This window comes from Octodon degus, unplaced genomic scaffold, assembly GCF_000260255.1.
Source record: "Octodon degus isolate 3935 unplaced genomic scaffold, OctDeg1.0 scaffold00064, whole genome shotgun sequence".
Taxonomy (NCBI): Eukaryota; Metazoa; Chordata; class Mammalia; order Rodentia; family Octodontidae; genus Octodon; species Octodon degus.
The window spans coordinates 2,919,470-2,929,997 of NW_004524640.1; the positions used below are offsets into that span (position 1 = coordinate 2,919,470).

General features: G+C 38.8%; 1 pseudogene; it reads right to left on the bottom strand.

The window, feature by feature from the left end:
• Nucleotides 1-437: 437 nt before the first annotated feature.
• On the bottom strand, nt 438-791 carry LOC101569081 (annotated as a pseudogene).
• Nucleotides 792-10,528: the final 9,737 nt, after the last annotated feature.

Below are 10,528 nucleotides of genomic sequence, written 5' to 3' on the forward strand. Positions count from 1 at the left end.
TTCAAGAACCTTTGGGAATGGCTTGTGGGAATCATTTGGAAAGGTTCACAGATGTCATTTGAAAGAGTAGTTGTGGCACTGGAACACTTTAGGCTATTCTGTATGGGAGATACAGAGCCCAGAAGACCAAAAAACTGGTGAAGATCAAGCTTGGGGTTTTGTTGTTTTTTAAGAATATCTGAAATTTTTAATCCTTTCTTTACAGGTTACTAGATCACTTTTGATTAAGAAAATTGTAGAAACTTAGTAACTGCTACAAGTGAACACCAGGTGGTGGCACAGGTCAGTTTTCCACAGAGTCCTGCTGTGTGGGTTGTCTGAATGCACTGCGCGGGGTCTCTGCTCACATTTTCTAGAATTATTTGTGGATAATCTTAGTCCACAGGTTGCTTTTCCCCATATTTCTTTGTAAACTCTTCAGCACTCTTACAGAATTTTTAATGGTCCTTCGAGTATTCTTCAGCTAGGTCAGCCCAGAGTGGGTGCTCAGGGTGGGAGTCATTCAGCAGTGCTATGAGGGACTGGATTACTTGGTCGGTCTTGGTCTTTGGCTTCCAGTTCTCAGCATTAATTACTGGCAGGCAAACTTGCCTCTTTTCATCAATGTTTGGGTGATACATCTTTGTTTTAAATGTGATCTTTGGTGGTTTGAATGGATACTCTGCTGGAAAGTTGATTTCAATTCTAAAGGCCCCCTTATCATATGGAAGGTTGTCAGGAACAATAAGCCCTTGCCAAGTCAATAAATGAGCTTCATCAACCTGGATGCTACAGAATTTTTCATTCCACATTTACAGATCTCTTCAAGCTCCTTCATCAGCCTCCTTCTGGCCACCATCTTGGATCTGGTGCTGCTGCTTGCTCCAGACTTGGGAGGTTTCTACTAGGAGGGGCTGCACTGGCTGCTGAACTTCATATGATGTATGTTATGGCTTGGCAGAAAGTTTGAATTTTTCTTGTGTCCAGAAACTTTGCCTGAGACTGAAATTAAGAACAGAAAGACTAATTATTATGGCAGAAGAAATTTCAAGGCAGTCAAATATTGAGGCAGTGGTGTGGTTATTGTTGGGGGCTTTTAGCCAGATCTAAGTTGAAAATCAAGAGCAAAGAGCCCAGCAGGAAGATTTAAAATATTGTGAATTTGGCCAGAAAGGAAGTTCCAGTAATGCTGTGGACTACAAAGATAGAGATGAGGAGATATTGATTGATGAAAACTAAGAGGAAAATATAAAAAATTTCCTGCGAGCATCATAAGAAACATCAGATTTCTACCTTTCACAGTCTCAAAATGATTTTGAGATTTTCCTTTGATAAGAAAGCCACAGGGGCTGTACCATGTTCCAGAATGGTGGCAGCATAGAAAATTTGTTTCTCAGAATTGAATTCAAAATGCCTTGTGTTCCAGGCGCTCTCCTCCTACAGCCAAGAGAGAGAAAAGCCTGGCTACTGTTCCAGCTTACATCATATCATGGCATCATCCATGTGGCAGTGGTTTTAGGTGCATATAGAATGCAAGAGTTGTGGAATTAAGAAGGCTTCCACCCAATTTCAGAAGGGCTGGGGGACCAGGCACTGTAACCTGTGTGGGCAATATATGTAGCTGTGATGGTGAATCCAGAGGTACAGTGGAAATCCCAGAAGTTTGGGGAAAGCCAGAAATGTGTATCATTTAAGGAAATCTGCAAGGAAGAAGCAAAGCCAGCAAAAGAGAGATGCTATGGATGCTATAATTAGTAGAAGTGCCATAGGGTTGGGACCACGCATGTCCTTTGGGGCTCACAATTTACCAGATTGTTTCAGACGCTGGGCATGGAACTACATGACCTAATGTTTACCCTGTTGGATTCTGGGCTTGCTTTTGTCTCAGTTTTTTGTGTCTATCTGTTTGTAACTTATGGAATGGAAATGTTTATCTTGTGCCATTGAATGTTGGAAGCATTTAACTTTTCAATTGTATAGTGATTTGCAGCTAAGTATTTGCCTTAGATCTCAGAGGAGACTTGAAGTTTGGACTTTTAAGCAATGCTGAAACTGCTAGAACTTTGACAAATCTTAGAAACAGAATAAATCCCTTTTGCATAAAGGGATATGCATGAGTCTTTGGGAGGACAGGGGCTAAATGTTATAGTTCTAATGTAATATTATGTTAAAATACCTAATACTCATTCTTAAGGATCATTAAATGTGTGTTATAATGTTCAAATCATGAAATGATGAGAATAAACATGTCTGCATATCTCAAAATTCTTTTCAAGAAATGCATCTGGCTATGAAGTTGACAAGGGGTGGATTTTAATGATGATACATTGTGTCAACTTGAGACGTCCAGAAGCTTAACTAAGTAACTCAGCAATTCTATGTTCTGGGGTATAGAGTCTATACCCTTGCTGCTGTAGGATGCTGTTCATTGTATCAACTTGAGAACTTTAACTAAGTGACTCATCAGGAGGTCACATCCTGAGCCTGTACAAGAGGAGGATATAGAGATGGTGTGAGTGCTATACCCACCCAAGGGTGGGTAGCCTCCTTGCAATATAAGGGAAGCATAGAAGATTGCTTCTCCCTTTTGTTCTTGTTATCTTTTCTGTTTTCTGATGCCTTGAACTATTGCCCATGTGCCATACCTCCCTGCCTTAGAGCAGCTGGTTATGGACTGAAACCTCCACAAACTGAGCTAAAAAAATCCTTCCTTCCTTAATTTTGGGTGTTGGGTATTTTGTCTCAGTGAAGAAAGAAAAGTAACATAGAGTAAACCATTCTTGTCCCTAGACCCTTTCTCTGTGTCTCTGTCTCTGTCTCTGTCACTGTCTCTCTGCCTCCTTGTCTCTGACTTTCTCTCTTGAAACCAGCCAAAGATGGACTGAAAGCTTGAAACCATGTATCAAAATAAGTCTTTCTTCATTTCAGTCCATCAATGAAAAAGTGACTAAAACACTTACATTTTTCTACTCTGCAACTGTTTATTTGGGACATACTGAGCTGCTCAGTGTGCTAGGCATGCCATGCTCTTTGGTGCTTTTATCTTTATAGCCGTATAATTCCTGGTACCTGTAATTTTTTGATTTCCAGTCATCTTTTAGGGTTCTCTTAATACTGTGTTCTCTCAAACTGTCTCTGGTGATATCCTTAGTAGAGTTGGCTAGAGTGTCTTTGTCTACTTTCTCAATGCATTTTGCACCTCTGCACACTGACACTTATTAATTCTGGTGTGAAACTCCAGTCCTTACCTTTGTGACCCTGTGACTTTCCCAGGGGTAGTCATGCTCATATTCCCAGCTACCATAAACCTGTGTTCCTGTGATGATGCTTTTTACAGGGAGATTTCATCGTACTGAAAATTAGAACTTGAAATAATAGTTGCTCAAAACTTGAGCAGGCTAAGGCTGGGAGATAGCTCAGAGGCATAGGCACTTACCTGGAAAGCAAAAGGTTCTGAGTTTGATCCCCAGAATCTCATGCCACACAGGTCCCTCAACCAGGGGTGCACTGTGTCACATCAGAACCAGGTGTATTGGCACACACCTGTAATCCCACCTCTCTGGAGCAAGGCTGGCCCAAACTGCATAGTGAGACCCTATCAAAAAAAAAATAATAAAGCAGGCTACCTAACACTGAGTAAGTGTTTAATAAAAAGAATGCTGAATGAGCCGTGAAAACATAAATCTTCCTGTTACATAGGAACTACTCACTCAGTTCAGGCCTGACAGGATCATTCAGACATTGTAAGAAGGCTTTCATGAGGAACCACTTAAAAATTCCCTCCATGAGTTGTTTGATTATAACATATGTATATCTTTTTTGTATACACATAATATATGCAGACACTCAACCATATATGTTTTGGACCATTTACAAACATTGGTAGATAGATCAGTCTATCTCTCATATCAGACCACAAAGGAATAAAAATTTTCTGGGTCATAATTCTTTCTCTTTATTCCTTCATGAAGAGTATCACCTGTGGATATTACTTAAACCTTGTTTCTCTTACTTTCTCAGTAACTAAGGCTACTCATACATTTTTTAGTGCATTGGAACAAATCTTCAGAGTAATTGTCATAGCAATTGACAACTGAATTACCAACATGATAAATGGTTTGTACTGGTAATGTGAATAACTGGTTGGAACACTATGTATTACAACAAGTACTATGAAATCCAGAAATGGACCCATGTTAGACATGCAAATGATTTTTGATAAGGGTACAGAGAAAATTTAGTGGAGATAGGATAGTCTTTTCATCAGTTGTGCAAGAACAATTTGGGTATCTTCAAACAAAACAAATCAGCAGAAGCCTTGAAACATAAAAATTATTTTTAAAAAACCCATCCAGTTTGAATTATAAATGCAAATGTGAAATTTGAAATCATAAAAATTCTAGAAGAAAATAAGTAAAAGTATTTGTGACCTTGGTTAGGGAAATATGTCTTAGATATCATAACAAAAACATAATTTGTATATTAAAATATGATTCAAGTAGACTATCAAAATTAAAAAGTTGTCTTCTCTAAGGATACTGTCAAGAGAATGAATGCACATATCTGTAAAGTGCATATCTGCTTTGAAAGTGAGTTTTGAAAATGCACTTTCAAAACTCACTAATCTGAAAATGATGCAAGAAAAAAAGAACAGAAGGTTAAAAAGGCTTCCCTGGGGAAGACACATAGATGACAAATAAGTCATGAAGAGATGCCTAATGTTATTATTTTGATGTTGAAATCCAGAATGTGTAAGGAACTCAAATAACTGAAGAGTAAAATAGCAGCAGAACACTGCCCGCAAACAAAACAAAAAGCTGAAAAATACCCTAAACAAAACTAAAAAAATAGGCAACAGGACCTAGCAGACATTTCTTAAGAGAAGATGAGCAAATGTTCAACAAGTATATAAAAATGCTCAATGTTACTAATCATCAGAGAAATGCAAACTGAAGCTGTAGAGAGGTACTAGAATGATTATGATCTAAAATCAAAAGATAGCAGATGCTGGGGCTGGGGAGATGGCTCAGTAAAATAAGTGCTTCCCTGGCAGACACAAGGGCCTGAGTTCAATTCCCAGTTCCTCAAAAAAAAAATGATAACAGATGCTGGCAAGGCTATGAAGAACAGGATGTCCTGCGTATTGTTACTAGGGTGTAAGTTAGTGCAGTGATACTGAAAATAGTATGGAAATTTTTCAAAACATTAAAAAAAATACTCTGAGACCTAGCATTCCTACGCCTTGTTGCACATACAAATGAAATGTACTTAGTATGTTGAAAAGATAGCTACAGTCCCATCTTTGTCCACAGCACAAATGGAAATGACCTAACATTAAGTGATTGATTGGTAAAGAAAACCTGGTGTATATACTTATTGGAATACAATTTATTCATGAACAGGATGGAACACTATCATTTGCATTCACATGGCTTGAACTAGATTTTATTAGGTTAAGGGAAATAAGTTAGGCACAGAAAGACAGGTGCCACTTGGTCTCACTCATGAGTGGGATCTAAAAATAGTTACCTCGTAGAAGTTGAAAGTAGAAGTTGGTGGTAACAAGATGCTGAGAAGGGGAGGAAATGAGAAGAGGTGGGTATCATGATAGTTAGAACCAAGGAGTTCTGGTGTTCAATTTTATAGTAGGGATAAAACCGGTAATAACAACAATGGACTGTAAGTTTCCAAAGAGTTAGAAGAATAGATTAAATGTTTCATCATAAAAAAGGATCAATTTGGAGGAGATAGACATGTTTACCCTGATTAGAATATTTGCAATGTATAATGCATGACAGCATCACATATTACCCCACAAATACATATAATTTCTGTGTATCTGTTAAAAATAAAATATCATTACTTAACAGGGAAATGCAAATTAAAATCCTAATGAGATACTACTGTGTATGTATAGAATAGATAAAAATCAAGACGGATGTACTAAATATTGGTGGTATGTAGAAGAACTCGAATTCTGATGCAATGATGTAAAATGATACAGCTATTTCCAAAAGTATGGCAATTTCATCAAAAGTTGTCATATGATCTTGCCATTACATACTGTTATTATCCAAAGAAGGAAGAAATTATAAGTTGAAATGAATGCCTCTATATGAGTATTCATAGAAGCTTCATTTGTAATACAGCCAACTGGCAAAAGTCAAGTACCCATAAATGGCTGAATGAATAAACAAATTTTGGCATGTGTGTATAATACAATAGCACCATGCAGTAATGCAGAAGGGCCTATTGGTCCTATACAGCAACATGGGTGTATCTCAAAATTATGCTGAGTAAGGGAGGCCAGACACAGCACACATATTATAGGAGTACATGAAACGTTGCAAAGGAAAACTTAGCTGCATTGAGAGAAGGAAGGTCAGATATTGCCTGGGGGTTAGGTGTGGGTAGATGGAAAGGGGTAGCTGAGAGGCATGAGGCAATTTTGAGGATGATCAATATATTCTGTCTTAAACATGAGAATGATTTTATGGGTTTATGTATTTTTCATGGTGAGACTAAACTATTCATGCTGTACAATTTATTTATTATATGCCTTATTGTATCTCAATAAGGGTGTAAAAAAAGTAAAAACAAAATGATGTAATGAACAAATAACAAATGGAGTTATGGTAGATTATACTATATTATTTATTTATTTATATAGTGTCTCGCTACATAGCTCAGACTCCTAGTGATGGATCCTCCTTGCCTCAGCCTCCCCAGTGTTGGGATTACCAGCATGCACCACCATGTCTGGCTTTGGGGCCAGCAAGGCCTCCCTGGGGTTCTGGGGCTAGCACAGCATGTGGTACTGGGGATCGAACTTGGGACCTTGTACTTGCCAGGTAGGTGCTTAGACCACTGAGCTATCTCCCCAGTCCCATACTGTTTTTCTTTAAATGCTAGGATGTAATTGAACTAAATGGATTTTGACTGCTTTCAACTTAGAAAACTAGTTCATGTGTATAAAACTGTAAGCATAGACGTGGTTTTTTTTAGAATGCTTTAATTATGTTCATGAAACCACCTGAGAAACACATATACCCAGATGAATTTGATTAGGAAGAAGATATTAGAAGCCCAGGGACTTTATTTCTGATTTCTTCAAATGTCTTGAAACTAGATGATTTATCTGATTATTCTAATTTTGCTGTTTGACTAAAATAATACTTAATTTAGAGGAAGAGATAAAGAAAAGAGGCAACCTAACAAAAGTGCTATCAGATTGTTTGAGCTACAAATGATTCCTCTTAATTACACATTCTCTTCTCCTACCTCCTTAGTTTTGCCACTCCCTGGAAATTCCTTGCCACTCAGCTTGGATGGCATTTTTCCGATTTAAAGCAAAATGTGTTGAGTCGGCAGATTTGACTGACATCTACAACCTCTAGTGGGTTGATTCTGACAAGCTCTAAACTCTTTTTTTTTTTTGCCAGAGACTGCAGCTCAGGGATTTATCAGGTTTACGTTGCCTTTGAAGCCATGGTGGCTTTTCTGCACACTTTGTCTTGCAGAGGGACAGACTGATGGAAGGGTGAGTGAATCTATGCTATGTCCAAGCTGACGGTTTGAGAAAAAGGTAGTTATGGTAAGATCAGGGAAGGACTAAAATGCAATACTTGACACCTAGAGGTGCTGGAGTGTCCTTGGATTGTCTGTTAAAGGTGAGCCAGTGTAGCTATCTGTATCAATAACCAGTATCAGGGCTGCTAGCTCAAGAGATGATGGCACGGGTGATTCAAAACTCAAATCTTCAGATTATTACCAAGCATTACGGTTATGATGAACAGCCCATGAGGCAAGACGAAACGCAGAGGATGATGGGTGTTTGTTAAATGCCTTTCCAGTGAATGCTTCTCCCTCTGCTGCAGAGTGGAGGAGAGCTTTAGTCAGTGGTGTTCTGCTAAATGTTGATATAACTTGCTCTGATGAGTGGGGGAGAGAGTTGATTTTTAGTATTTGCCAATTTCTATGGTTTAAATATTATCACCATAGCCAAATTCAAGCTTCCAACATATTGCCAGTTGGCTCACAACCCTTCTGAAAATTTATATTGGCTCTCAAAAGTCAATGTGAGCCAGCTCCAGCACAACTCTGGATCTAACAAGACAGGCGATGGGGCTCACCTATGAAGGAGAAATCTGGCCATTCTCTATGTTTTACCCCAACTCAAACCCTAGACTGGCAGAGTCCGAAGAAATAAATGCCTATGTCAGCTTATGAATTGACGAAGGTCAACACAAGCATCAGAAACAGAGATGAGAGATCTATAAAAGTTAAAGAATGGACCTGATGGAGTCTTTTCCCCTTTCATTCTGATTGGCTGTCAGTGTATCTTCTATAGTTTAAGTAACAGCAAAGAAGAATGTTCACTTAGCAGGAGCAAAGTTCCTTTAATGATCCCCACTGCTATTGAGAAAAGATTAAATTGTGAGGGTTTCTCTGGAACGTTCTTCAGATATACACCAGCGGTCAGTAGGGGTATATCTCCTGGGAATGTTTTGGAAAGAGTTTTAGTCATTGATTTGGGAGTACGAGTGGTACACGCACAAGGATGCTAAACATCGCATGTGCGACCATTAGTTGAGATATGACAATTTGAGTAAGGACCACTTAACAGGTTAGGAACATTCTAGGTCTGTCTGAGAGTGATTGACATGTAGGCCAACAAACTGAAGGGAGAAGACCCACCCCACACACGAGTGGCACCTACCATTAGGTTTGTAGCCCAGACAGAATAAAAATGACAAGAAGAACGTGCTCTCCCTCCTTTTACAGGAGAGCTCCAATTGTCACAGTTGCCTTCAGACACTGGTCTTCAGTTTCTTCAGCTTTTTAGACAAAGACTCACTCTACAGTAAGCTTCCGGGCTCCAACTTTGAGAGGTAAGGAGGATCCTTTGACTTGCTCGCACATAGATGGCCATTTTGGATGCTGCCTCCTCTGATCCTGTAAGCCTATCTAAAAATCCCCTTGTACATTGCTTCTGTTCCTCTAGAGAGCCCTAAGAGGTACAACGTGTTGCACAGAATAGCCTCACTGAAAGAGTTTTGCTACATTCTGTACAACTTCAGACACTCCCAGCAGTCATGTATGTAGAGGAAAACAAGCCACTAAAAATTTTGTGAGCCTAGGATGCAACTCGTTAGCCTTGGAATGCAAAGTGGATTTGTACCATCTAAGTCAGTATACACAGAATTTTGAAAAATGTAGCTGCTGCATAAATTAAGGAGAAATTACATAGTTTATTGAAGACATCGTCAGGCATGCTCTAATGTTATTAAGAGATATACTCTACTTAGGAAATGAATATTACTGCCAATCAATGACAGTAAAGAGTAGTTGTTATGCATTTAAGGTGATTTTTAAATATATGAGAATATATTTACCTTTTGTTTCAGAATGTCAAAGTAAGCAGAGACTGTCTCTTACTTATAAACATTTATTACAAGTAAGTGCAATATGTATCATTTTGTTATGTTTAATCTGCTTATTATCCATGTAGTCAAACTAGTTAAAAATTAGTAATAATTGGCATCCCCTCGCTCTTCTTTACTCCTCCCACTTATTTGTTAATATCTGTTAGTTTCACCTCTTTGTCCCCTTTTCCTGCTTTCACCAGCACTCCTTTGGTGAAGGCTCAGAATTTTCCTTCTTGCCCAGAATTTTCCAAAGGCTACCAGCAAATCTCCCATTGTGTAATCCTTTCCCTACTCCAACCCATTCTCCATATAAATACTGAAGTGCTCTTGCTAATAAAACACACATCTGGGACTGTTATTTCCTCACTGAAGCTTCATTGAGATTTAACTGCATAGAGGAGAAAATCTAGCCTTTGGGACATTGACATAGGAAATCACCCTCTAGCTTCATCTGCTCTCAAACCAAACCTCAGTAACAATGAGGCTGTCCTTGCCATTTCATTTTGCTGAAGTTTGAGCAAGCTGTCGGCTTTGTTAAGGAAACTTTCTCCTCCCTCTGGCTAGCCTGGAGGGTTTTATGCATCTATATGACGTTCCTTTGTTCCTGTTCCGAACTTCCCCCATGTGAATGGTTTCAAGTGATTCTAGTATCCATCTTTATTTTGATGTTTAGTGTACTCTGTTAAAAAAGTCCTATACCACCAGCACCTCCAAGACCATTTTGCTACTATCCTATCGATGCAAGAAGACTGATGGAGAGGAAAGGCATTGTGATTTTTGGTCCCAATGAGCTGGCCATCCTTCACTCACCCTGGTTCCCCAGAATGTGAAACCCAGACAAAGAGGGTCCAGATGGACTTCTTAGAAGTTGAGGACTCTGCATCTTGCTTCCAGCCTAGACTCATGCTGAATTGTAGAATCTGTAAGATCGTTGAGTGGTTATTGTGACAGTGTAGTGAGAGATTTCTTGCTCAAATTATGGTAATGTATACCACTTACCAATAGTTTTTTATGTACTAGTTGCTGAATACACAGCACAAAAGAACACCTTGTTGTTGATTTTTATATTCTTATTTGTAGAAATGAGGAAGACGATGCTTTGAGAAGCTAAGTTATTTTTG